Source organism: Tyto alba, unplaced genomic scaffold, assembly GCF_018691265.1.
Source record: "Tyto alba isolate M040663 unplaced genomic scaffold, T.alba_DEE_v4.0 Super-Scaffold_1, whole genome shotgun sequence".
Classification (NCBI taxonomy): Eukaryota; Metazoa; Chordata; class Aves; order Strigiformes; family Tytonidae; genus Tyto; species Tyto alba.
In genome coordinates this window covers 6,066,744-6,094,715 of record NW_024881261.1, presented here as the reverse complement: position 1 = coordinate 6,094,715, position 27,972 = coordinate 6,066,744, and the positions used below count along the sequence as shown (strand labels likewise).

The window sequence follows — 27,972 nt, the reverse complement described above, 5'->3', positions numbered from 1 at the left end:
TTAGTATTGAGAAAAATTTGCATTGCTGAAAACTAAATCCCAGTTAAAACCGAACACTTACAGTCTTAAAAAATTAAAAAAGAAAATCAGTGGAATTCAGAAATTCTACAAAGAGACAAGGGCCCCCTGTGCTTGTTCATTCATTAATTTTACAAGTTTTACATGTAAATGGATCACGAGACTTGGTATTATGCAATGCCAGGAGAAATCCCATGCCTAACCAGCAACAAAATTTTTTCCATGTGACGTTTGAAGATTGTGGTTCAGAACCTAATATCAGGCATGCTGAAAGATTTTGGAAATATATCTCTGCAAAACAAATTGCACCAAAAAACATTTCTTCCTCTGTCTTTGTAAGAACCTTAGGAATGGATCATTTTAAATAAAAACCAGGGAAATCTCTGCATCAGCAGTGGTCACATTTCATTGCTTTTATTTCTCTTCTGTTTTTTCCTATGTTCTACTCCGCTCTTCTACATCATTCTTTGCAAACAACATCTCTTTAATGAAGGCTTTTGTAACGGAGCAATTTCTTGTATAATGTGTTACAGATATTCTTTCTAACCGTGACAGTTAAATTGCTGGTTGCCTAATTTGTCTTTTAGTTGTCCTTAGCTTCCAAACAATTCTGAAAAAAGTGGCATGGTACAGTTTACTGAACACAACATGGGACTGGCATCCTGACTGTCACTACAAGCACGAGGTATGGCAGCAGGGTACATATGCCCTGCAATTCCTTGCGGAAGAGGGAGGTGCATATAAGAGGTGCTGGCAGTGGTGGTTGCATCGGCTGCTCTGTGCCCAGCAATCCTTCCTCTCTCTGCCAGAACGTGAGCGGCTGCACATACCCCTTACAACAAGCAGGATGGGCTAAGGAAGGCCAGGCCAAGGCTTGCCACATGGTTTTATCCCTGCCTTGGTTATTCATATCAAGAAGACACTGCACCTCTTGGCATGCTATAAATTTTCTGCTTCTGGATACTACATGATCCCTGGCGCTCATAACTTAAATGAGAGGATTATCCATAACTTACTGCCAAAGAACAGAGCACTCCAGATACTTCGTGTTGGGTCAGGACAATTATACCAGGAAGCAATAGCTGTTTTTCTAACGTTGACAGCAGTCTCTCCAGTGGATCAGGGAGCCCAAATCACTGCTACAGTTGCACAATTACTATTGTGCCAACTTATGGAATACCTCTGACAAAAAAAACAAAAAACAAAAAAAATTTAAAAATAAGTGTATTGTAAAGAGGTTTTGAAATTATATTTTCACAATTTTTTTAATTTCTTCTCTTGAGTATTTGTTTAAACTCCACTGGAATAATGCACTACTCGAGTTCAGAATTGCTGCCATCATCCCATCTGAGTACCGACTCGTACTGCCGTGATGGTGCATTTCATTCAGGCTGTTCATCCTGGCCCAGCAAATTGTCTGTCTCCCTAAACCACATCCCTGCAAAGGTACAGCTCCCAGTTTGAAATGCACACCGCTCTGGAGCTGCAAGGCAACCGCACAGGTTATTATGACAGAACTAAATGGAGTTGGGAACAGGGAGAGACACACCAACGGCAGGAAAAAGACCCACTGTGCAAATTCTGTTCATGAAGTCAAAGAGAAATGAATCATTCTCAAACAGTAGACATCTAAAGGTTGGATGGAACAATTTCTAAATATTAGTCAGACCAAAAAAAACACACTGCTGAAATAATGAGGGTATATAAGAAACCAACAAAAGCCAGGAAATTCAAAGCTGAGGCTAAAATTCCACTCTTAATTTAGGACTGTTTTCTTTTTTAAAGAATACTGTTCAATTTGGTTGGGGCCATGTAAGGTTGTTTTCTTAAGGTTTTACAAAATACACATAAGTTGAAACATTTTGCTGCTTCTTTTTTTATTTTTTCTTTTTACTTTTTACTATTTTTTTATTCCTCTGCAAATAAAAAGGGAATAAACTATCAGGGGTTTGAATTTTAGATATGTTACTTGCATAACTTTAAGTTTCGGTCACAGACTGGGTTATGCCGGGTTGAAAAACAGTCTAATGACTCCTGCCTCTGAAGTTTATAATCAGAAAGACAAAAGGTGGCTGATGAAAGCAGAACAGGGAGAACCAGACCTAACAGTGTTGTTGCACTAACAATGCATTGACAACACAGTTGTCTGCACATGGGATTTAAATGCCAGCAGTGATTCTCAAGAGGAGCAGAAAGAAATGCAGGTTATAGCAGCAGACATGTAACCTTTCTTTGAAGAAAGATAAGGTCTTTCTTTCTAGTATAGGTGCAGTAGAAACAGGTATTAAATAACACACTGTAAACTCCAGAAGGGTATTTATATGTTGCTTGAGAGCAGCAGTTCAACCATTCTCCATTCCTCTTTTTGCTCTTGAGCTGGAGTAAAGGAATTTTGTTTGTATTTACTTTACAGTCTCCAGGCTGATTTGTATTTATATAAGGCCAGACACTGAACATTTACTGATGTTAAGGAGTACATTAGTTTGTGAACAGTCCCGCTGAATTCAGCAGGGCTGCTCACGAACAGCATGAGTTACACCAGCAGAATCTGACTCCAACAGGATACCTCAGTGACCTATGAAAAGGGATTTCTCTTTCTTTCTCCTCAGACATAATCACCACTTAGTATGGTCATACAATATAATGGGTGAACAGCTGGCTGATGGGTTGGGCTCAAAGAGTTGCAGTAAATGGAGTTACTTCAGGCTGGTGGCCAGTTACCAGTAGGGCTCCCCAGGACTCAGTTTTAGGACCAGCCCTCTTTAATGTTTTTATAAATGATCTGGACCCAGGAATCGAATGTATGTTAAGTAAGTTTGCCGATGATACTAAACTAGGAGGAGCTGTGGACTCCCTTGAGGGTAAAGAGGCCTTATAGCAAGATCCAAATAGACCAGTGAGCTGAACAGTGACCAACAATATGAAATTTAACAAGAGCGAATTCCAAATTCTGCACCTGGGATAGGGTAATCCTGGTTATACAAACTGGGGGATGAGAGGCTGGAGAGCAGCCTCACAGAAAGAGATGTGTGGGTTTGGATTGATGGGAAGTTGAAGAGTCAACAGTGTGCCCTAGCAGACAAAAGGGCCAACCATGTCTAGGGGTACATCAAGCACAGCATAGCCAGCTGGTTGAGGGAGGTGATTGTCCCACTCTACACTGCACTGGTGCGGCCCCACCACAAGTACTGTGTGCAGTTTGGGGCACCTCAATACAATAAGGACATCAGACAATTAGGGTGTGTCCAGAGGAGGGGGACCACTATGTGAAAAGGTCTCAAGGACAAGACCTATGAGAAGCAGCTAAAATCACTTGATTTGTTCAAACTGAAGAAGAGAAGGCTAAGAGGGGACCTCATCGCAGTCTACAACGTCCTCAAGAGGCGCAGTGGAGCAGGAGGTGCTGATCTCCTCTCGCTGGTGACCAGCGATAGGACACAAGAAAGTGGAATGAAGCTGCATCAAGGGAAGTTCAAATTGGACATTAGGAAAAGGTTCTTCACTGAGAGGGTTGTCAGTCACTGGAATGGGCTCCCCAAGGAAGTGGTCATGGCACCACATCTGTCAGAGTTCGAGGAGCAGCTGGACAACACTCTTAGTTGTATGATATAGTTTTAGGTAGCCTTGTGAGGAGAAGGGAGTTGAACTTGATGATCCTATGGGTCCTTTCCACCTTGAGATATTCTATAATACTACCAGCTACAGAAAGTGTGTTTTGCTGAAACATAAGGACGCTTTTCACCCCAGCACCATTGCAAGATCAAATCCCCCACTGCTAGAGAATAACCGTGGGAGACCGCCAACCCGCGCAGCAAATCCTGAGCATCCCCTTGGCAGCCCTGTGCCCCCATGAAGAGCATCTCCAGTTCTCTGCTCGAAGGGGTTACAAAGCCCTGCACAAAGGGATCCCTCCTGGGCACAGTTCCTGCTCCAGCCTGTGCTTGCCTGCTCCCTTGGAGCTTTCTTCTGCTCCTGCCGGGCTGCTGCTGCTGGCTGAGGCTGTTTGCTTTCTATGAGCACAGAGGGCGGTGCTGGCGAGCTGTCAGCCGTCGGCCCGGGAAAAAGATTTAGGAAAGGAAGAAATGTCAACTACATCTGTATTTTTTGCAGTGGGACATCTAAAAACACTAAGAAAGCCACAATTAAAGACATTAACGTAGTAAGGGTAAAATGTCAGATATAGCCATCTCTAATATTGTTTTTTTAATTTTTCTTCCCAAATAGAAAGTTGTTGAAGCAGAAATTTTGTTAAAAAAACAAATTTTGCATCACTGCTCCAGACCTGACATCGTTATAGTATTGACTTGACAATGACATTGAAAAATATCAATTACATGACATATCAGAAAAATAATAGGGAGTTTGTATTAAGGCTTCATTTTTAATTTTAGAAAGGTTTTGGTCTAAAAGAATATATGATGTGTCCTGAGGCTACCTGCATATTTTACTATCAAGTTACCTCTAATTTAGCCATTGAAATGCAAGAAGAGAGCACTTGCATATAACAACATGAAATGTCTGTCTTAGTCTATCATTCATTTGGCTCTGGTCCGCAGAACAAGAAGTCCTTTTCATTCAGGTGTGTTTATGATGAGTAAACTTGACCAGATGTTAAGTCTCCTTTGTATTTTAAAGTGTTTTATGGCTCACATTAGTCAGCTGGAAAAGGGCAGATCATTTATATTCCCCTGTACATTTTTTCAGGTTCAAGCTTCCCCAAAGGAGTATGGGACTATATGAAAATATATAGGGGAAAGAAATGAACTATTGCAAAAGTAACAATGTATAGCACAGAAGTGAATAAATTGCTCTGATTTACAGGATGGATTCTGCAAATATCAAATGTTACGAGACTACAGGTCCAACAGTTTTTGTGTAAGAGCAAACTTCTCCCAATCCCTTAACCACAAGAGAGAGTAGAGCAATAATTGAAAGCATATTCTCTTCCTTGTAGAAACAGCCCTGATGATACACATAGGTGAGAAAAGAGCCACTGGCCTTTCACACACACTGACACACTAACATTCCCATATTTGAAGGCTCAGCTCTCTAGTTATTATTATGGAATGTTAGAATACACATCTCTAAGGGAGTCAGCTCTTTTTCCCTGCAGAATAAATCATTGATATTACAAAAGTAGTTTCAGAATTTCCAGGCAACACAAAACTTTGAGCTACAATTTTCAGAGGAATTTTGACACCCAGGTGCTCTAAAAACGATTCTCAACCCTGAAATTTTATCCTTAGTTCTGAGCTCGAACGCTTCGTTGCTCTGGGAGGGTCAGCACAAAGGAGCTCAGAGTGTGCCCGATTCCAACTGTGCGTAGGGGAAATGCAAAGCCTTTACCTCAACACAACCCTTGCATGTGGCTCTTGCAGGGCCAGGAGTAAATTTAACCTGAGTGGGCAGGGATATCCCCATGTTGCACGTGGCAGCTCATGAGGTAGGAAAGAGTCCTCTGGTTTCTCCCTCCTGCAGCAAACTTGTGTAGAGCTAAAGTGGAGACAAAAGCCTTCAAAAGGACAACACCAGCAAGTGAAATTGTTATGTTGAGGTCTTACATCTAACCTCCATGAGACTATAAAACCACCACTTTGTTGTGCCCACACTGCAAGCTGCCCAAAGCTGTGGGGATGCTTGCGGGGTGCCAAGCAGAGAGAGCGAGCATCGCCGGTCCCCGTGGTGCGAGCTCAGCTCAGCGTCACGCTGACCACAGCTGTGTGGCACCCGGTCAGCTCAGGCCATCGGCCAAGTGAGAGCACGTCTGCTCACATCGTGGCGTGTGAGCATGTCCTCACGCCTGCTACGCAGTCCTAAAAATATATGAAATGTCCCACTTCCAGGAAGTTTACCACGCGGCTCTGGGACATGGAGACTCTCACAGCCACACTTACAGGGAACATCAAAGACCTCAGTTCCATGAAACCTCAGAGATTTCTATAGTGCAAAGCAGATTTCCATCATGTGGGGCCAGGAACAAGATATTTTTCTGTATTGCTGTGAAAATTATGCTTAACAATGTAATATTTCAAATATTTTTCTCATTATAACTGTCAGAACCCATGACCAATTCAGACCCCTTTGTACCTTAGTGCTTGAGAAATCAGCACAACTGATGGGATTATTATTTAATAATTGCTACTGGAATTTCTTCAGTACTGTATCTGGAGAGGCATTTTCTAGTCTACCAATTAATCTGCATTTTAGACACACTTCATTGCTACAAAAAGAAATTGAGGGTAGAAAGACTCCCTTTGAAGTTAAAGGAAAAAGCAATCTTCTTGCTTTATGTATACAAACTACTGTAAAAATAGTCTTTAAAGGAACCTGACTGGCAGGAGGCAAATCCTTCCTCCAGATCATTTTAGTGTTTTGTTTTCCTGGTGTCTTTTCTAGCCACTGGCCTCTTAGAAACACAAATCGGTGTACCCCTCAACTCTGATGGGATGAGGAGCACCTCAGAAAAGCCATACATTCACAGCAATATATTAAAAATAACTTTATCTACATCCTAACTGCATGGATCAATCAATAAATAAAGAATAATATAAATATGGCATAATGTATTATAAGTTAATTAACACAGATTAAATAACTATTGAAAGATAAATTAAATTAAAGGAATAGTAATCTGTATTTTAGGCAATAATAACAGGTGTTCCATCAATAAGGGGAAAATCTTATTTAACAGGTAAAGTACAGAAACTAGATTATTTACAAGCATCTCTAGGTATCTACAATGCCCTGCATGACTTTGTTGAGGTAAGACATGGATGTTCTATTGTTCTAGTATGTATGATATCTTAAATGCTACATCAGCTGGAATTTTTAGCATCTTTTTTTCTTATTATTTAACACCTAAAAAGATAAAAGTTGCAGGACAGATCTACCCCCAAAGGCCAGAATTTTCAGATTTATTCTAGTATTTTAGCTTTTTCTATTCCTAAAACTATTTATCATTAGTAAGACAATAAAGAGGGATAAACTTCTAGGGAAGAAGCCATTAGATTGCTGCAAATTATATTCATGATGACAAGTGACCTTTGCAGATATTTCATCCAGTAAATATATACAACCAATTCTGGCACAACAATCCAAGCACTCCAAGAAAAATTTCCACCTCGGTGATAGTACAGGTGTTGATATAGAGAAAGATGAAAGAAGATGAAGTTTTAACTTGAAGTATTACAATAGTTACCCATTCTGCAGAAACATTTTGACAATTTAATCATATAGTTTCTTTTTCCTTTAATCTCAGAAAGTTTGACTCTAAAATTAGGGCTTTATTGTTCCCTTTTTGTCTGCTGTTGAAGAAAAGTTATGCAAATTAGAGTTTTATAAGCTTGGTAGATCCAAGGTTATTACTAGACAAAAAGTAGTATTAGTATCCTTAGTTGCTCTCACACAGGCATGAAGAACTTTTGAACCTGAGGAGAGTGAGAACAAAGAATTAAGAAATGATGAGCTAACCTCTGAAAACACACCAAGAAGAGAATAAAGTACAGTTGTCTAATAAACCTCTACTTCTCTGGATTTTTTGAGATAGCTCTAAAAAGGTCTTTAGCTGTTTCCTCATGCAGAGGAATCCTTTCTGGAAAGGTCAACCAGAGGTAAGCAGCAACAAATAGCCCTTTCTGTTTCAGGTGGTCTAAGGCAGGTTCTGTAAATAGGTGTTTTGAATCCAACAGAAAAGTAGTAGCAAAGCTCAAGGACTAAAGAAAAACAGTGTACTTTCTCATCTGATTTAGATATCTAGAGAAGAATTTAGCTATTACACTATGTCTTCTGTTAATGACCAGAGGTTTGAGCATCATAACAACACCTGCATTAACACTGCAGACATTTGGGAGCTGCTGTCAATCACAAGCTGGTACTGCTGTTATCCACAGTGTATGTGCTGCCACTAACTTGTTCAGAAATACAGCAAAGTTCCCTAGGGCATTAGATGAGAAAAATAGTACTGTTTTCCAGAGTGCCACCTTTGAATCCCAAACTCAGTCCTCCTAACTTTGGAAAACGTGTTGCAACACTCTTCTTATTTGTTTCTTCTGTTTATTCCAAGAGGGAGTAAATCTCTTCAAATAAAACAAAAAAAAAAAAATAAATACCATCAAACTAGAATTTACTGGTCTTACTACTCTTAATTTTCTACAGTTTGCATGAGGTTTTGAGATCTATAATTGCTATTAAATGCAACAGAGGTGACCTGCCAGAAGGTCCACCCACCAATCTGCACAATGGAGCTATAACACTGAGAATACAATATTATTTTTCTTTTAATATTATAATTTTAATAACTTAAAGAACATGCTTTGAAATGATGCCAGGAATTCACATTAAATCCGTAAAATGAATAAAATGAGCAAGACAGAGATCTAGCTCTTAAGTAGTTCTGTGTAGCCCCAAGATGAAAGCCTTGAAACCTTGGACCCTTTTGAGACTGTTTGCCTCCAGCCTATATGCGAGGGATTATGGGAAAAAGTGCCTTGCTTATTCCCACTACTCTATAAAGTTGTTGGAAAGGGAGAATAACTTGTGATGTGGTTCAGCACAAGTGCTTACGAGATGACTGCAGGTCATTTTTAGGTCATGGACTTGCTGAGGTAGTTTCATGCTCATTAGAAGGATAACTCAGAGATATAGATATCATAAGAATAGAGTGGAGCTTATAGATGGAATTTATTAGAGGCATTTGCATAAAAGCAATACCAAGTGAAGCTACTGGATCCAGCAAATTCAGATGTTAGCAAGATTAACATGACCTCTTAGAAATATAAAACCCGATGTGACTGAATGAATATCCACATAAGGTAAAAGAAAATTAACCACAGTGTAGATGTGAAGGATTCAGAAGATGCACTAGAACATCAAGACACACTTTCCAGCTATTTATTACTGGTCAGAAAGATGGGGAACATCTTCTAGAATAATGCCATTCTGCTCAAAGGGAGATAAACTACACAAGTCTCATGTAACTTCTGCTTGCTGTGGCTGGTATAACAGTGCTTCCTGCACAGTCCATACTTTATAATGTGTTAGAAGTATTGCTGTCAACATTGCATAATACCGGCTTTGTCTAGGCTGAGTATTGAGGGTGCATTACCATGTTCTCTGCGTGGAGACTTGTTCTCTGATAGGTCAAACTAGGGACTTGGCTGGATCATACTGTGGCTCACTTATAAGACAGACGTTGGGGATTCCTTTTCACAGAAATCAACATACCGTGACAAAACTGCTCTGTACCCAGATTTCCCTCTGACATGAAGACAGGACACATCAGGATGGTGTAGGTCTACTAATCTTGGCAGCCAGAATAATCCTTCTACTGAAGAAGAGATCAAATCTGCCAAAACCTGAATTAATTAATAAATTCACAAATCAATCAAATTAGCAAATTAACTGACAAAACAATTTCTTAAACTGGAATACGCACGCCAACACGTAGATACTAGTTAACGGACATTTCCACAGTGTTTGGTACTCAAACGCCATGAAACCTGAAACCATCCAAGTTTGCACTGCTTTTTCCAAGTTTCATCAGACAAGCACAAAACTAAGTCACTTTGTGTTCATTTGCAGTATAACACAGGCTCTGTGACATCTGTCATGAATGCAAAATAGCAAAATACATCATTTACTCCTATTAGATATTTATAACTTGTACAGGGCTGATATTGTGTGAGCAAGAGTGATAATAATTTGTGACGTACGCTGATGTGAATGCCAACATATATGCAAAACCCAAAGTCCTTAACAGTAACATCTTGGTGAATGGATCAGAATAGAAAAGAGGAAAAAAAGTAACTCAGGTAGCTGTTCTGGGACATTTCTGTCTCACAGGAGGCACGATGAATAGCAAAACCATAAGAAAGTAGTGAGTGTTTGTGTGTGTCAATTCAGCAATTTTCCCAGTAGTATCTTCTGGGAAATGTTCACAGAAAGGGAAACTAAAATGATTATTTACAGATTATAAATATGTGATTTGATAAAATCAAGAATTATTTCACTTTTAGTCTGGTGTGGTGATTTTCCCCTGTTTTGCACACATACTGTGGGTTGGTATTTGAGCAGGCAGTACCAGCGTGATTCCTATTACATATATTTTCCAAACATTCAGCAGTACTAGGTCCTAAATATTTGGTCATACTTTCTAGGAAAACTAGGTCCTAAATATTTGATCATACTTTCTAGGAAAACTAGGTACAAAATGGGAGGCTGTCAGTAGCTACACTGGCTTCAGTGTTTTATTCCAACAGAACTGCAATTTGAATCTCTTCCTTTGAAGACTACAAGAATGAAAAGTACAGATGACATTTTTATGGAAGTTACTTTTGTGGCTGATCTACAATATTATTTCTAAAGTAACATTATGGAAAATTAAACTTTTAGTAATTGTCTGTAAGACTGAATTCTGTAAGTATACTACTGAAGTCAGGAGAAAATTTTAAGTAGTTTGAACTGACTTGAATGACTATGATTTTGCCACCAGTTTTAACCATTGTCCAAGTGCCATTCATTTGGAGTGTAAATAAAACTCACATCTTAAAGTGCCTATTTGTAGTCTATTCTTTTACAGCAGACTTTTAATTTGTGTGATCATTAATTTTTAAGTGTTCATTAATGAAATACATCCTTGTCCAAAGTTAATAAATGGATTAATAGCTGGGATAATGAGAATTCTGGCAAGACAAGAAAATATCAGGAAGGAGAAAGAAGAAGGGGGAACTTGACAAGTTAATGATCCATTAAAACAAATCCTGGGTCAGTTTAGATCATGCATGGTTCATTATTGTATAATAAATTTAATTGATAGCCATAAAAAACTGGGAGGAAGCAAGAGAGCTTTTGGTTAAATTCACTGAGTAGACATTTAATATGTTTCTATAAAGGTTTTCAATTGTATCTTATTGTAAGAACACTTTCTAATGTTTAAAGAATTTAAGTACACAAATGAAAGCAAAACACCAGCTTTTAAACTAGTGGTTGGCTGGGTGTGTCACATAAGCAACCACCTATGCGTGTTCAAGAACCCCAGAAAAAAGAAGAAAGAAATGGGAATCAGAAGACCCATTTTGTCACTGATTATGTTTAAAACAATAGCACAGTAAGACTTGATGCACAAAATATAATTACATATTGGGGAAAGAAATGGTAGTGTTTGGGATAGAGAGAAAAGGTGAGATACTTCTCCAGATGAGGTCCTGGCTGGAGGACTGTTGTACGCTTTACAGACCTGCACCACGGATCGCTGCTGGTGCAGTTAATGGGCTAAATGTGCGGTTCAGGCTGGGACCTAGATTTGGTCATGCAGCTTTTTCCCCTGGGATTTCAACTGAAGAATGTGTTTATGTCTCCAGATAGTATTTGCACAGTACAGAGACTGCTGACCAAACACCAACAATGTCTTTCTAGAAATGACAGTATCGCAGCTGAACACTGCGTTGCCTGAGATGGGTATGCTGCACCAACCCAACGCCCCTGCTCACTGGTGAGTGCACTTCAGAGATGTACTGAGGAGTGTACTGAGTGCTAAACCGAGTTCATGCATGTCTAGCCTGACAGAAACAGAGAAACAATTACACTGAGACCTCTTGTCCTTGCATGCATTTTCAAATTCTTCTCTTTTCTCCAAAGCTCCAAGTTTTGGAAATGTTTTTGAAGTCCAGGACTTGGCTAGGTCCTGAGCTGTCATCAGCAAACATCTACTATAGGTGTATAGCTGACAGAGTAAACTGTAATCAAAAATATATTCCCAAACACTGCTAGTTGAACAGGAAAGTCAGAATTTTTTACAGTTCCAGATTGCTCTCATGGACATTTAATTAACACTATTAAAGCCATACTTCATTAAATTCTTTTTCTTTCCTTGACCACATTGAATTATTTACACATTTATAAATCAAGATGTTTTTCCTTTGTTGCAGATGCAAGTTTTATCCAGCAACAGACTATGTAATTAGAAAAGAGCAAACCAACGTGACCTTGAATATATGGAGCATATATTTGTTTAACTTAACAGTTCTGTTACACAGACATCCATCAGGACTGAAAGACAGCTAAGGGTACAGTAATGAGGACCTATTTTTAAGCATCCACTTTTCTTTTAAGAGATGTTGCTTGGCGTGAATTTTGGGACTACCTAAAAATGCTCAGTTTGGAAGAGGGACCTGGTATATTATAACAAAGAGAGGTCTGAATAATAGGAAAGGATGGGATAAGATTTTAAAGGACTTCATCCCCAGGGAGTCTGAGGCTGCTATGGCAAGGGACTGCAGGCAGGCAAACTGGTACAAAAACAGCCTGTGGAAGAGGAGGATTGCAAGTAACTTCAGCAAGGAATAATAAAACAGCAGAGGAAGTAGCCTTAGTCAAAGAGAAGAGAGGAAAATCAGTGGTCAGATCTTACACCCACGTAATTGCTTAGGAAATGATCAAGGAACTTGCAAAGCTGGGGACTAAAACTGGCCCACAGCTCCATTCATCTGCCCCATGTCCTCATGATTGTTTTTTCCTCTTGGTACACGTGTGTATTACTGTGAGGTCCGCCAAGAGTGTCTGAAAGGCTCATTCAGCCCTTAGCAAGGAAACCTTGGCTCAGGGCCACATGGCTGGTTTTGCAGGAAAGGAAAAGCGTAAGTTCTCCTGGAAGGCTGAAGTAGTCCTGCAGACAGTTCAAACTGGAATTTCAGATCCAAGCCCCAAAATGCATGTCCTGAACACAGACTGAGAACACCCCACTCCCAAGTAATTTTAATGTACCTAATTAGGAGGAAAGATGAATTCAATTGTAATATTTACAGCTTGTGAAAAAAAAAAAAAATCATTATACATAGGGTCAATTATGAATCACATCTACTAGTTGACTGAGAATCAGAAAGAAAATTCTCTCTCTACTCCCCAAAGCTTATCTCACCCCTTCACAAGGCATTATGTTGGACATGGGAGAAATCTAAGTAGAAAATGAGTGGAAGTTTAGTTCTGCCTCACAGTGTACCAGGAGACTCACTTTGCTGGTAGAAGAGCTGTGATCTGTAATTACAAGATCCCAAACAAGATGAAATGAGATGGGATTTTCTACATTAGGATGTTCCTGGGATTTTGCTCAGATCTGGACTTAACACCACAATCTCAAGTGATTATACTGAAGTACAATCCTGAGGAAAATAAAGTGTAAAATTTTTCAGTCTTTAAATAAAATTGCTCAGATTGGTAGAATACATTCTGATCCAAAAATCATTCATACATCAAGTTCAAAATTACACGAAATACCAGTGTTTAATGACTAACATATATAATCAACATCCTTAAAACTACTAGGTATGATAATAAGTTTTACATTTTGATGAATGAACAAAAATAATACTAATGACACTTAGCAATTCAGTGTGTTCTCTCTGTTTCTCCTCTTAAAGAAGTGGCAAATGCTATTTTTAGTGTAAATATACAAATAAAATATTATTTTTTGTACATATAGATTTTGAAATATGTATTTCAGAATTTTGTATATATACAGGGCTGTTGCTCTCCTCCTCATATCCTGATTGATCCAAACACAAGATCACACAACAGCCTTTGTTATACTTTCAGCAAGAGCTATTTATATCTCGAGACATATCACTAGGTAACACTTTCTTTGTTAATTTTTCCCCAGTTTCTTGTGAAACGCTACATACTTTGCAACTTCTGTATAATGTCCTTACCCATACATGCACACACTATATGTTTCATAGATGTATATAAATTTGCACATGAATATTTATTTTATCAGTGTAGATTGTTGAGACACCCTCATGATCACTCTGCAATTAAGATTTTGCATTAAACTAAGCAACAAAAGTTCAGAATAAAGCCTGAAGTAGTGGAGAGGTTTTATATTGATATCAGTACTACCAGAATTTCACTGAATATCAAGCTTTTTTTATTGCTGTAGATCACATCAGATTTGATCACTTTTTTTCTTTTTTCCTTTCGCTAATTTGTATTTATTACAGGCTGTGCTAAAATAAACCCCAAATGTACAATGATTCCTTTAATATATTATTTACAAAACTGGAATTTTGAGAAAAGAAAATGAGCCAATGGGCAAACAACTTCTTCCTGTTTTTTTTTTTTTTGCTCTACTATATAAGGTGTATTAACTTAACTGGCCTTAGTTAAATATAACCTACTGCAGCTCCAACAGACTGAATCAGCCTGTTGACTTTTAACAATGGGAATTTTGCATGGTTTCTTCCCTTAAAATGGTGGGACTGGCATTCAAAATCAAGGTAGAGGAAACACTGATTACTATAAGAATTCTGGCAAACTCCGTTACAGTAACAACTCTATTCAAACATTCCTTATTTAATAAATCACCAGTTAGAAAGGTACATTTGAAAAGAAATATAAATACCTAAAGATAATAGGTTTAATACCGCTTTTATTACTTTCCATTATTTTCTCCTGAACATGACTAGTGCATAATTATTCTAACCTTTTACACTCTCTTGCTTGTAAAATAATCCAAGCCCCTCCCCAAGCCAGGGTATTTCTATAAAGGATGATAAGCAGGTGAGGAGACGCGGTTGGTGGAGTCCTTCATCTCTCCTCCTCTGCTACTCCATCCCTGCTCAGGGACAAGAACTCAGAGCTGGCACAATTCAGCTCTTCTTTCACAGCCATGGGCATGAGAAGCGTGGCGAGACCCTGCTCTTGGTTTCTCGATCATGCACGAGGAGACCATGTTTTGTTTTCTCCCCTCCCAGTCCATGCCAGCCCTGATTTGGGAACCGCCTGCTTGGGTGGGATCAGGGGAAACCTTTCTTGTTCTTCCCACATCCGCTATGCACAGGTATCTATTTCAGAACCAGCCAGAAATGTTATGTGTACATTTTAATTTATTCTCTTGTTTGCTGACCAAATGGGTAAAGGTTTCTAACTGCTTTATTTCCCATGGGTGCTCTCATAATAAATACGTTAAAGATAGTGAAACATTCAGATACTACAGCAATAGGAACAATACAGATAGAAATGTTGATATAAGTTCTTTCATAAGAATTCACACAGGGTGTTTGTACACATGAAGGAACCTGGTGAAGAATAAATTAATTATGAAAAATTCTCTCTTTTCTTTTTCTCTTTTCCAAAATGAAGTGTGCATTTAAAGTACGCAATGGTTGCTTTGTTATGATACCGTGTGTGCATAGTGTTTGCACTAGTGAAGAACTGGGAATGTCTCCACAGCATAAGATCACTGTTCATTATGTAGTCAAGATGTGCTGCCAAAATTCTGTTTCACAATGATTTCCAAAATTCTGAGGGCCTGAGAAACAAGATAATAAGCAAATTCAGATTTCTGCTGAACTGAACTTGCTTTAAATAAAGTAGTGTTGTAAGTATTCACATATATCATCAAACAATGCAGAACCTAAACTAATGGGGAGATTGCAATATGATAAAATGTTTGATCATTTCTGCTGGATCTTATCTCAAAGGCTGTTTCCAGGAGATAATCTGCAACATCTCCTCAGGTTTTTGGTACAATTGTCCTTAATGTGTATTGAACTCTATTTCCACTATGTTAAAAAAATCTGCTTGGCTCTTTGGTTCTTTACTGAAAGAATATATCATTGCTTTCCTTCTTCAACAGATGTATTAAGCACTGGGAAAATGTGCAGGGCTACAGCATTTTCATTTAGTTCTGGTATCAGAAGCTTAATGGACTGGTAAACCCACCAGTACTCCCACTGGCTTGTGGCAAGGCTCTGACCACCTGGGCAGCCTTAGCCCTCGGCTGACTATACGCTCATACATCCTACAGTACTAATCTTCTCCAAGAAGGTATGGAAGGATACAGAATGGCCTTATTTTATAAAACACTCAGCCTGTTGTATCCCTGGAGCAGGCAACCTCACCTTGGCCCATAAGATCCACTCTTTATATCCCTTGACTTTAATGAAATAAGAAGGCTCATTGTATAAAATAGTGTTAAACATACCTTTCTTTCCAACTACACTTATATGAAAGATGAAAAGTAGTACTGCCAGCTTTTAGATAATTGCCCATGTTATGAGCCTTCAGCTCCTTTTTAAACAGGAATTTAGCCATTATCAAAGGTCAGCTTTCAGGCTTTCCACTGAGAAGTTTATAAAATACCTATAAAGCCAAATTTTAGTTTGTGCTAAATCTATGTTAGGCAAATTTAATAAGAAACATTTTGAACAGTTATGTACTGCTGGGTCCCAGATGATTTTCTTATGGGACTAATGCAAAAAAATGATTGCCTTTTAAAATCCTTCTTGGGCACGTCATTCTTGTTGGTATTTAGGCCATTTATTGAGACAAGGTTAATCTAAATCATTTATCATTGTGGATCATGACTATTTTCACCATATCACTGTTCTTTTATTAGAAAAATAGACTAAGCTATAGATGGATGTGTAATTCGTTGCTGTATGACATGAAGAGGAACATCTCCAAACAGAAGATTATTACATTATCATAAACAACATCAAGATGAAACTGTGAGGCCAAAAACCACAGAATGACTATTCATTTTAATGGTATTTGGGTGTCTAAACTCCCAAGCTGGTTTTAAAAACCTGAATCCAGAAAGCTGCAGAGAGATCAGACAAGCACAGGTCTTGTAACAAAGAGGTTTGAGCAGCCTGCTCTGATCTGAGCTTCTCTGAAGTCTCTTGTTCAAATTCAGTTCCAAGGTTTTTGCTTTGGTCCTTATATAGGTTTTTTGTGCTTAATTACCCTTATTGTCAATACATTGCAATTTGTGCATGTTTTGCAACTCTGGGACATGCAAGTTAACAGTATATATTTTTGTGTTGCTGTGGGTGTTGCTATGATGCAACAATAATTTTTAAATTATTTTTATTAAAACATCCACTCAGTGAAATATAACACAAATGAAAATTATTCTGAAACATGGCAATATTGGCAGTATCCAAAGGGATAAATAATAGCTGTTTCCTAGAAACTGGATAACCCTGGCTCAACTGGAACAGCAGTATAAACATGCTAAACTGGGAATTAATGAGAGGGTATGAATCCAGACCAATACATATGACAACAATCAAAAGTAACAAGGCTCACAGGAGCACTGAAAAGAGCAGTGGGCAGAACAAAATGCCAGAAGAGCACTCAGCTGCGATGCCAAAGTGCGGAAAACCCAGCAGACACAACCACGGTTGTGCGGAAAAGAGAAAATAGGAAAATCCATAGAATAGATTGTGGATACACAGTGTGCTGAGAAAGCATTTTCAACATACTTTCCATGCAAGAAGTATTAATTGAAAATATTCTACGTACTTGCAGAGGTGGATTGAACAGGTCTGGAAAATTTCCAGGACCTCTAACCATGGAGCGCCCATAAACACAGAGGTCTTTGGAGACCCTGGATGCGGCTGCTGTTCTGCTGACTATGCCCTTCCTGAGTACCTCATTTTAAAAGTTCAGGCTGTAATTATCCCCCCATCCTCTTTCCTCCAAATAGTGTAAATTCTGGCTGTATGGTTGGGAAGTAATATTATTTCACATTTTTATATGGCATTTTACATGTACCAGGCACTGAGAAGACATTGATTCAGTCTGACAGGGCTGAAGTGCAGTAGGTGGGTAATTATTACTCTTACCCCCTTGCAAAATACCAAAGAATCGAGGAGACTTGTCGTCAGAGAGTATCCAAGCCAGAATGAGGGCTCAGGGGTGTGGGGAATCACCTGTGTTCATCCAGGCAAACCAGCTCTCGGATTGAGCAGGAGGCAGGGAAAGAGAGGGGCTGTAGAGAGTGTGAGCTCTTCTGGAAGGGCTAACATATTTTTCTAGATACAGCAATTTAAGGATAATTCTTCAAACTTCTGTTTTCTTTTTTCTCTTATTTATGACTCACACAAAGCTAATTGCATTGTGATGTTCTGTTACTATACACTTATGGGACTGTTTAGTGTGTCTTTTTTAAAAAAATAAATCATAAATGTGTGTTGAACCTGGAAAACCCTGTAAGCTATAAAGTTCACAAAACTACTCCTTTATGTGAGTGGGGTCTGCCCATAACTTGATGAATGTATTGCCAGATTGAAAAGGAAAAAATCTTTAGTATGGTAAAAACTATGAAGGTTCATATGATTTGAATTAAATTCAGATAATAACCATACTTGGCTCAGTGGTATTTGAAAAGAGAGTTTGAAATTCTCCTCAGAGACATTTCTTAGCTTAACTTTAAACGAGAGCTATGACTGACTACTCCTTTCAAAGAGGAAGAAAATGAGTTCAACATATTTAAATCCTTTACTAGAGCCTCTTGCCCCTTTCAAAGTCTATTTCCTTTTAAAATTATATTTATAGATAAAAGGGGGGGATGAGAGCAAAGATGATATACATCTGCACAAAAATGCTCATCTATCTGTGGATCACACTCTATAAATATACACATTATAAATAAAGATATACTACTCCGTGTGTATCTGTAGACAAGGCATTTCATTTTCTCTATATTTACCCAAACATTTGAGCAAGCAAGTTTCTGAGCACGTACAAAGGCACCGTATTAGTGGAACTGGGTTATTTGCATTTGCCCAGATAATGAAAATCCTTTGAAATCCATGGCAAAATACTAAAATGTAATTTTAAACACTATCATTTGCTAGTCAATTCATGTGAACGCATTTTATTGCAGTGGTAGCAACACTAATTGTTTTCTGTAATTAAGGTCTGGCAGCTGAGAAAAGCACAATGGGAAGGAAGAGCCAAACCAACGTGATGCTATAAACACACTCTCACCATCCCAGTATAACTCAGAGCACCCTCCAGGAAGCTGTAATTGAAGTTAGCAACAACGATTTCAGTAAGAACAGAGATACCATGTGTTTGACCAGTCCTTCCCACCACTGGTACTCCCTCTCTTCTTGAAGTTCTTCACAAAAAGTTGGTCTATCCAAGGATTTTCAGATGAGGAAAACCTTCAGCTCTCTTGTTTGACAGGCTCAAAACTGTTTTGTGGTAGAGGCAAACTATTACAATTTGTTTCTAACATTAAAATGCACCACTGGCACCAAATTGCTCTCAGATCACAATGCCTGTTGTATTTACAAAGGGTTTAGTAAAAGTGAAAAAAACAAATAACTTACAATGGAAGATATTGTTTGTTCACAATCACATGATTTTCCTGTTTTACATGCATGGAAATGCATAGTTTCCCTTACTACATTTCACAAGACCCTGCCAAAATAACTTACGAGCAAGTAAATGAAAACAAACCATGAATAAGAAAATAATTCCTTTAAAAACAAAGGCAATTGTGCTAGAATTTATATGTATGTGTGGGTGTGTTTCTCATACCATACTTCCAGTGTTAAATTAACAACTTGTATTGCTGGCATTTTGAAGTGCCAAGTTACGAACACATAATCATCCCCCCAAATTTGTGCATATTTTGTCTCTCTTTATTATTACTAAATAACTCTTCCTCAACCCCCAAATGGTACAGATGTTTTTCTGCAGCTGTCCTTTCTTTCTCTGTAGTGTAAATTTAATGGATGAGCATGTGTATGTATGCCCTATCATCAACTCATTAAGCAGTACCTTCTGCATTACTGAAACGTACTTAAAAATTATGTTCTTCCCTTAATACCTGGGTGCAACGCCACTGAGCAATGTATTTCCTTTCCAGAAGATTTTTTCTGATGTGTTACTAACCATTTTGGGACATTACTGATTAGATTACCTGTTAGAAAGAAACCAGTTCCATATTGGTCCTCTCAGGAGGCAGAATCCATTCTATTTATCCAATGAATTTGAAATTGCTTCCCATATTCTTTCCTAAAATACCATTTTATCAGTGATTCATCATGTATTATTCAGTCTAAGGTTGGAGGAAGGAAGGAAGAAATAAAGGACATGTGCCACCATGATGGAGGTAATAAGGGACACATGCAAGCAAAATGTGTTTGCGTTATGCTGAAACCGAACTCACTGCGGATATGGGAGTAATTCTTCCTCCAGATGCATTTGGAAGCAGTAGGACATGTATGTGTGTGCTTGAGGGTAGGCTTTAGGCACAACGACCAGAAACCACCGAGGGAATTGGCAATGGGGCACAAGGGTTTGGGAAGTTACAGAGCCCAGATTCAAAATCTACCTCTTCAGTGAACTCCAGTAGTGATGGACTCAAATCATCCTGCTATAACTGCCCCATGTTCAGGTATGCTTTATATCAACTGTAACTGATGGTCCTGCATACCTGGGAATGACATGGCCACTGTAACACAGAGGAAAATTAGCAAACCAACCCTTAAGGGCACCCTGGAGAGACACTGTGACAGCAGATCATCATGGCTTTCTCCAGCTGGAACTGAATGTCTGAGTAAATTGTTTATGTCTGTATTTTAAAGTCAAAACCACTTCACAGGGATCTGCAACCCTCAGAAATAATAAAACCAGCAGCATACAGTGATATGGTAAAAAAAGGAGTAGGAAGTGGCAAAGATTTGTGAAAGACCAGTGTTTGCAGAAGGCTGCATCTAGATAAGAAAGGATGGTGTCACCAGAGAAGTGTGACTGTGTTGAGCAGAGAAGCTGGGTTGAAACAAGACTGAGGGCAGGTAGAGGAAAGGGAGATTATATGAAAGAAAAAGTGTCTTGAAAAATATAGACCTGGCACCCCACCACAGGCAGGATAAAAGGAATGTGAGATTTGGAGCTTCCCAGGCAAAAGGACAAAGTGAGTGCTGTAGTGGTGCTATCAATCTCATTGCTGGGCCTTTCTCATTTCTAAATTGTTCCTCACGCATCTTCCGTAAACTCTTACATTGATGGTTTCTCAAAATACCACTGAGCTGCCCTATTTCTCCTAAAAATAAAACCTTTGTCTCAGGTATTACATGCATGGTCTGATTCAATTATAAGTCCCCTTACGTGACAGCTTCTTTGTGTTTTATCTATCACTCTGAAAAGCCTATGAAAAAAAGTGGTCTATATGCAACGCTGCTACCATTCTGAAAAGCTTACTAAGTTTGCCTTTTTTCTGCTGAGTTTCTTCTGCCTCTTGCTAAATGTACTCTGGGGAATTAAGCTTATATACATAAGCCTTAATAGAGCAAGGAGCTTAATTTTAGTTCCAATAAGATTTAAACATGTTTCATGTTCAACAGGAATAGATTCAAGCATCTACTTCAAGCTATCCTACTTCTGAAAGGACACAAGGGTGAAAGGGCACTTTATGGGCTCAGTGGTCATTCTCTTGTTACTCTCCAGAAAACATTATTCTTGGGAAATATTCCAGACATAATTATCAGTCCTTGGCTGGGTATACTCTGTTACTCCGGAAGAAGCAAAAATACAACAGAATGTAAATAATGGCATTCAAAATGAAGAGAAGGTAGCTTAAGTAGTGCCCATACAAAAAACACACTGAAATCAGAGGAAAAAAAGCCCCAAGGAGTACACTAGCCTGCAATTTATCCTTATCTGTAAACAGGAGTCTACATTTCCCATCTTCTTTTCTAAGAAAGTTATGCAAGGTGTCTCAAGTCTGCAATGAGAAACCCTAACTTTACTATTACCAATGAGAAGACAACAGCCTGACTTCCTTGCCAGCAATGAAAACAATCACACAGTTCTGTTGTGGAAAAAGCTTACTAGAGACAAATGAGGAATATGCTCCATTATACAGCAGGTGTAATAGGGGCTGAAACACTGCTGAGCAAGAACTCTCTGGGTCTAGCAACATGAAAAAATTCACTGGCAGATTGTGTATTAACTAGAAGAAACCTAACAAACTTGATCATGTGTTGAATCCAAGCAAATTACTTCTATTTTCATTTTAGAGATTGCAATTTTTTGTTTCAAATATTGTTATGCTTCGCACAATTTGAATACTAATCTTACATGAAGTATATACAGGTTCCCATTTATGGTGACTCATACTCCCCAGGGACCTGGACAGGCTGGAGAGGGGGGCCTGGGCAAACCTCATGGAGTTCAGCAAGGCCAAGTGCGAGGTCCTGCCCGTGGGTCCGGGCAATCCCCAGCACAAACCCAGGCTGGGCGAGGGGTGGCTGGAGAGCAGCCCCAAGGAGAGGGGCTGGGGGGGTTGGTGGGGGGAAAACTGCCCGTGAGGCAGCCCCGTGCGCTCGCAGCCCAGAACCCACCCGTGCCCTGGGCTGCAGCCAGAGCAGGGGGGGCAGCAGGGCCAGGGGGGGGATTCTCCCCCTCTGCTCCGCTCTGGGGAGACCCCCCTGCAGTGCTGGGGCCAGCTCGGGGGCCCCCAACAGCAGAAGGACCCGGAGCTGCTCGAGCGGGGCCAGAGGAGGCCACGGAGATGCTGGGGGGGCTGGAGCAGCTCCCCTGGGGGGCCGGGCTGAGAGAGTTGGGGGGGTTCAGCCTGGAGAAGAGAAGGCTCCGGGGAGCCCTTCGAGCGGCCTCCCAGGGCTTAAAGGGGGGACAGGGGATGTGGGGAGGGACTCTGGATCAGGGGGTGGGGGTAGGACAACAGGTAACATTTTTAAACTGAAAGAGGGGAGATTTAGATCAGATGTAAGGAAGAAATTGTTCCCTGTGAGCGTGGTGAGGCGCTGGCCCAGGGTGCCCAGAGAAAAGATGTGGATGCTCCCTCCCTGGAAGGGTTCAAGACCATTTCTGTTAGCTATCTAGCAGACTAGTTATTTTAGGCAAATTTGCAGAACAACTCCCAGTTAATTCTGACAAGTTTTGTAATATGGATTACAAGAGACCAGACCAGAGCAAAAGATAAAAAGAGAAATAAAGTATATTTGATCATAACAGATGATGCTTCCATTTGAAATAATTTTTCCTACCTGTGTTACCATGACCCTGGCTTCCAAAAATAATGTTATAATTCTGCACTGAAAAGTTAATTTTACAGAGTTAAAAGTGCAAACTTATCACCTGTTATTATATCCTTTCTTCTTTGTGTATTTTTACATCTCTTATAAATTCTCATTTGTTTATAAAATATATCATAAGGCTGTGTTTAAAGATTTTTTCCAAATATTTGTGAAATTTATCACTTAAAAATATTACAATAGGCAGAATCACACTGCTCTGTTGAACAGTATTACTTATTTAGTTTTGTCTCCAATGATAATATGTCATTTTGGAACATCCCATTTTTAGTTCAACAACTATTGAAAACTTGCATAACCTGTCTAATAATCCTTCAAGCTCTTATTTGGTCACCAAGTAAGACTTGTTACAGGGTATTTCTGAAATGTTAAAAAGTGGTTCTTTTGTATATTTGAAAAGCTATAAAACATATTTAGAAAGAGACTCTATCTTCTACGGCTGGGTTCTCCTATATCTAACACAACATCTTTCAGGTAAACATTAAAAAAACAACTATTTAAATTATTTTTATTTATACAGATTCCAATTTACCATTTGGATAAGTGTCTTATTAACACTACAGATTACATCAGAAGAGATCTGGCAGTTGCTTCCTGTTTAAAATCTGTATATTTTCCCTGGAATGAGATTTTTTTTTCTCTCTTTCTATTTATAGTCACACATACACATACAGAAGGTTCCCTTGTTTCAGTAATATGCACAATTTCCAGTAGTACTGATGGTGCGTGTTTGTGCATAATGAGGGGAAAGAGGTAAATTATGGCAGGTTTTAAAGGTTTTATTGTCTTTGATATACACACGCTGCTCCTATTGAGGTAGCGAACAGAGGCTTTGCACAAATATCTACATTAGAACAGACCCTGCAGCTGTTAACCTGATATTATTCTCATTTATCATTTGCAGAAAGGAAATAGAGACCTATTTAAATTTCTTATAGTAAAAATATTATACAAGTTTTTACTGTATATATACAATCAGTACCTATTTCCACCTACCACTGTTTTCAATGAAAACATTTAAACTTTTTTCTTCGGGAACTCTTTCCACTTCACGGGTTGACAATAGATCAGTCTGATCTGATTTGGAGAGCAGATCACAAATACCATCCTGGGGCTCTGGAGACAGAACTGCCTCCCCAAGATTTTCCTGCTGCCCCTGAGACCGTTTCAGGGAATTTTAGTGTCTGCATCTATCAGACAGAGAAACATAGAAATCAGTGATTTCCCTTGTGTCCCTGAGCATATGAAGTTTAAAAGGAGATGGGCTGTGCTGAAGAAATGGGCTGAAAGTAGAATCATGGCAAAAGAGGAGTGACTTCTGGTCAGAGAAAACAAATATCCATGCTACACAGACCTGTCAGATCAAAAACCTGGGAGGAAATATACAAAGCCTATGATCTATTAATGTGACTGAACACAAAACATTTAAGGTGCTATATAGAAATACAGATGTACTGATACTTCATATCTTACTACAGACCTCTCAAGCAATCATCACCTTTCAGGTGGTAAGTTCAAAAGTAATCCATGATTTTCATTAGGGCCCTGGCTCCTGGGGACGCAGATGGATGAAGGGCATGGGGTGTATCAGGGCTGTTATACTAAAGAAGCAACATGAAGGGCAGCAGGTGTTTTTTCTACTATCTACCTTAGTCATCCCTATTAAGAGTTTTAGTAAGATAAGTACTACCAGTGCAGCCTTACAATATGAAAACAATTTAAGTAATTAGGGAAGAAGTTTCCTAGATAACTGATTTGATTATCTTAAGACGTGCTTTAATAAAGATAAAGCTATTTGTTTTATTTAACCATGTGCTGCTGAAGCTTGCCAAGTTGGACAGTAGGATGGCAGACAGATCTCAGCTGAAAGTATCTGCCAGGTAGACAATGACAATTCACTCAGGAGGAAGAGCCCAATCAGACTCATCTTTTTCACCTCCATCAAACAGCCATGAAGAGGGTGAGAGGGGACAGAGGAATGCCAACCCATATATACAAGCCACTGCCTCCAAGGTTTACATGCAACCCTCAAAACTGATGTCTGTTTCCTGCCAGTGACAACCTATCCCTACTGATGAACCTTTTCCCCATGTGTGTTAGGAAAATGGGCAGGAAAATCATCAAACAATATGAAAACATAGACTTGGGTTCTGTCTCTAAAATAGAACATAAAAAGTATATTCTCTGGTACAAATGGATTTATTTTATAAACCTACCCACCCACACCCAGAGCAAATGCAGAACCTGCATGAGAATTAGTATCTTGTGTTTGTAATCAGACATTATTTTCTTCTGCATATACCACAGACAAGTGTTAACTGGAAAACCTTAATGAAACATAATGATTTGGTTGAGGGGAGAAGTCAGCAGGGGCCAGGCATGCAGCCCCAGCACACAGGTCTAACGGTTCCCAGTGCTTTTTTTGGTTTTGTTCCACTTCCTTTTATCCTCTTCTCTTCCATTTCTCCCAGCAACAAAAAGATGTATAAAGTTGACATGCCATGTTACATCCTGTGAGGGCAAACGTGTGAAATTCCCAGGCTCTGTGCAGAGACACTGGTGTTAACAACTCTTCCCCTTCTGCACAAATGCAGTATGAAGCAGCAGCTGGCTGGGACTTGTGCATGGTTATAGAACTGGGCAGTCAGAAAACTGCTTTTCTTGATTTGCTCTAGGTGGTGGCACAGTGCTTAAGCCTCTAATTGAAGTCACAAGAAAGTATTTGCTTGTTGATATATCTATCTCAGAATGCCCATCCCCATCAAAAAATTTTTATCATGATTTATGTGAGAGATTTAAAAATTCTTTGAAAGAGAGAAAATAAAACTCGTTTTAAAACTGGAGAGTCAGTATTTTTTTTTTTTTTTAATAAACACATATTTGCTAGAGCGAAAATGAAGGAATATGTTTCTTTTTCAGGTCTAAGAATAGGCAGGCTTGGGAAAATTTTGTTCTATAGTACTTTTAGCCTAACTCAAACAAAATGATCATCAAGGCAAGATTATGGATGGCAAGGTTGTTTTCTTTGACCCAGATATATCTCACTTCAAGCTCTGAAGAATGTTAAAAACACATTAAGTAGAAAATTGCGAAGCTAGCTAATTAAGTCTTATCAAAGAATACATCTGCAAGAATACATGCACTGGCAGCTCTTCCATCATAAATTGGTCTTATTACAAAAAGAAGAAACCAGTCCTTGTGGGGAAGATCAGGCAGTTACTTCAAGAAGAAAATATTTATACATTATTAAAGGACTGATTTTTCAAGTACCTGACATTAATTTAATGAAGATGAAAATCATGCCTATATTCACCCATCTGTTTGATGAAGGCTTTGCTGAATATTTTAGGAAGAAGAAATTGGCTTCTTTCAACACCATTAGAGAGACTTAGTCAAAAGCAGGTGCTACAGAAAATTATTTTAGTGCATTATTATCCCCCATTTTCCCCCTAGATTCAAATAATATAGGATGAAAGAAATGGAGCTTTCAGTTCACCTTGTGAAATACCTATACCACAAAGAAGGTTCATTTGTCCTTTGAGCTGATGGTTGAAATCCAGGTTCCTCTCTTCCCCTGCATTTCTGAATGAGCTTTAATAAATCACTTGAAGTCTTCTGTCTATACCAGCTAAACCCCTACACACCTACAGAAGCATTACTGTCCAGGAAGTATTGTGTCATATATGTAACAAAAGATTCTGAGTTCTCTGTTGTTGTTGTTATTATTACTACTACTATTCTTACCATCATCATCTGCAGCTCTTCCATGGGATTAGCTAGGACAAGGAGCAGTCCCAGTCTCGTGGGAGACACTGTGTAGCCGTATCCACTGCTGCTCACACCACGCATCCGCAGAATGTGTGTTCCCTGCAGTCAATGCCAGGTAAGATCCTCTGCCTCACGTTCAACGTGCAAACTTCACCTTTCACACAGGAGTGAGAGCTGTGAGGATTAACTTGCACTCTTCATACAGGCCATTGCTCTGAACGATACAGCCATGATTTGCAAAAACCTTTCTAGGCGTATTTAAAAAGGGAATTATCTGCATTTAACTAGCTGGAAAGTACAAGTCACTGGAATTTCTCCAAGAATTTTTTTTTTACAAAGTAAAATATTTGGAAAGTACATTTGCAATCAATTTAAACGAAAAGCACATTTTATATTAAAACCCTCATACTCCGCTTAAAACACTCACTTTGACTATTATTTTCTAAAATGGAGTGTTACAAGATCCAAGTACAATATACTGTGGCTCACAGAGCAGAGTTAATAAACAAGATAAAGTTTCACCAATGCAAGTTGAGATTCTGCTTCTCTTTGATTATTTCCCTTTTCATCCTGACCCATGCCACTATGAAGTAAAAAGAGCATGCATCACAGTAAATTTTGAAGATGAAAGTTAGGGTCATAGTTATGAAAAACAGAAACTGGGATTGATTTTCCCCAATGCAGGTCTAGATTCCTAAAAATAGGAGATGGTTTCCAAGGCTGCTTATCAGACTAGTACTGGAGAACTTTTGGTCACACAGCCTTTTAGGGGGTTAGTGCCTATGAAAACATCACAATTCATTTAGGAGAACACATCCCACAGAAAAACTAGTGAAAAACTCCACCCCCTAAATCACATAATTACTTTCAAAATGTACCACTCTAGACTTCTTGGCCTAGATCAGTTCAGTGGCAGGTTTCAGTGAATAAGCACCAGCTAATGGCAACGACTGACCCAAATATCTCTTTCAGTGATGCTTCTTACGCAGGGCTGACAGTTTCAAATGAAGCCATAAGTTTAACCCCTTACGACAGAAGGCAGAAACTGTTACTGCTACAGTTATAAATCCAGAAAAGTCTTTAAATATTTTTAAAAGCAAGTAAAATGAGTCTGATTGTTTATTTAAACCTTTCTTGTTTTACATATGCTGTATTGGATCTATTTGAAACGTAAGAGAAGAAAATAAACCATGCCAAGCTTTGGCAGTGCTAAGCCTAATGTTTCATGGTTTTCTAAAGTTAAGTGTGCTACAGTAATTGTGTTAAGTGAAGGAAAGATATACCATTGTTATTGTAGAGGGTATTTTGAGTCTTTGAAATGGTAAAGTGTAGA

General features: G+C 38.9%; 1 long non-coding RNA gene across 1 annotated transcript in view; it reads right to left on the bottom strand.

Moving 5' to 3' along the window:
• LOC116960652 overlaps window positions 1-26,781 on the bottom strand; it is a 100,786-nt gene extending 74,005 nt beyond the window's left edge. Inside the window, exon 1 of the long non-coding RNA XR_004406500.2 lies at window positions 26,616-26,781. This is a non-coding gene — a long non-coding RNA (uncharacterized LOC116960652). The remainder of the gene's footprint in view (window positions 1-26,615) is intronic.
• Window positions 26,782-27,972: the final 1,191 nt, after the last annotated feature.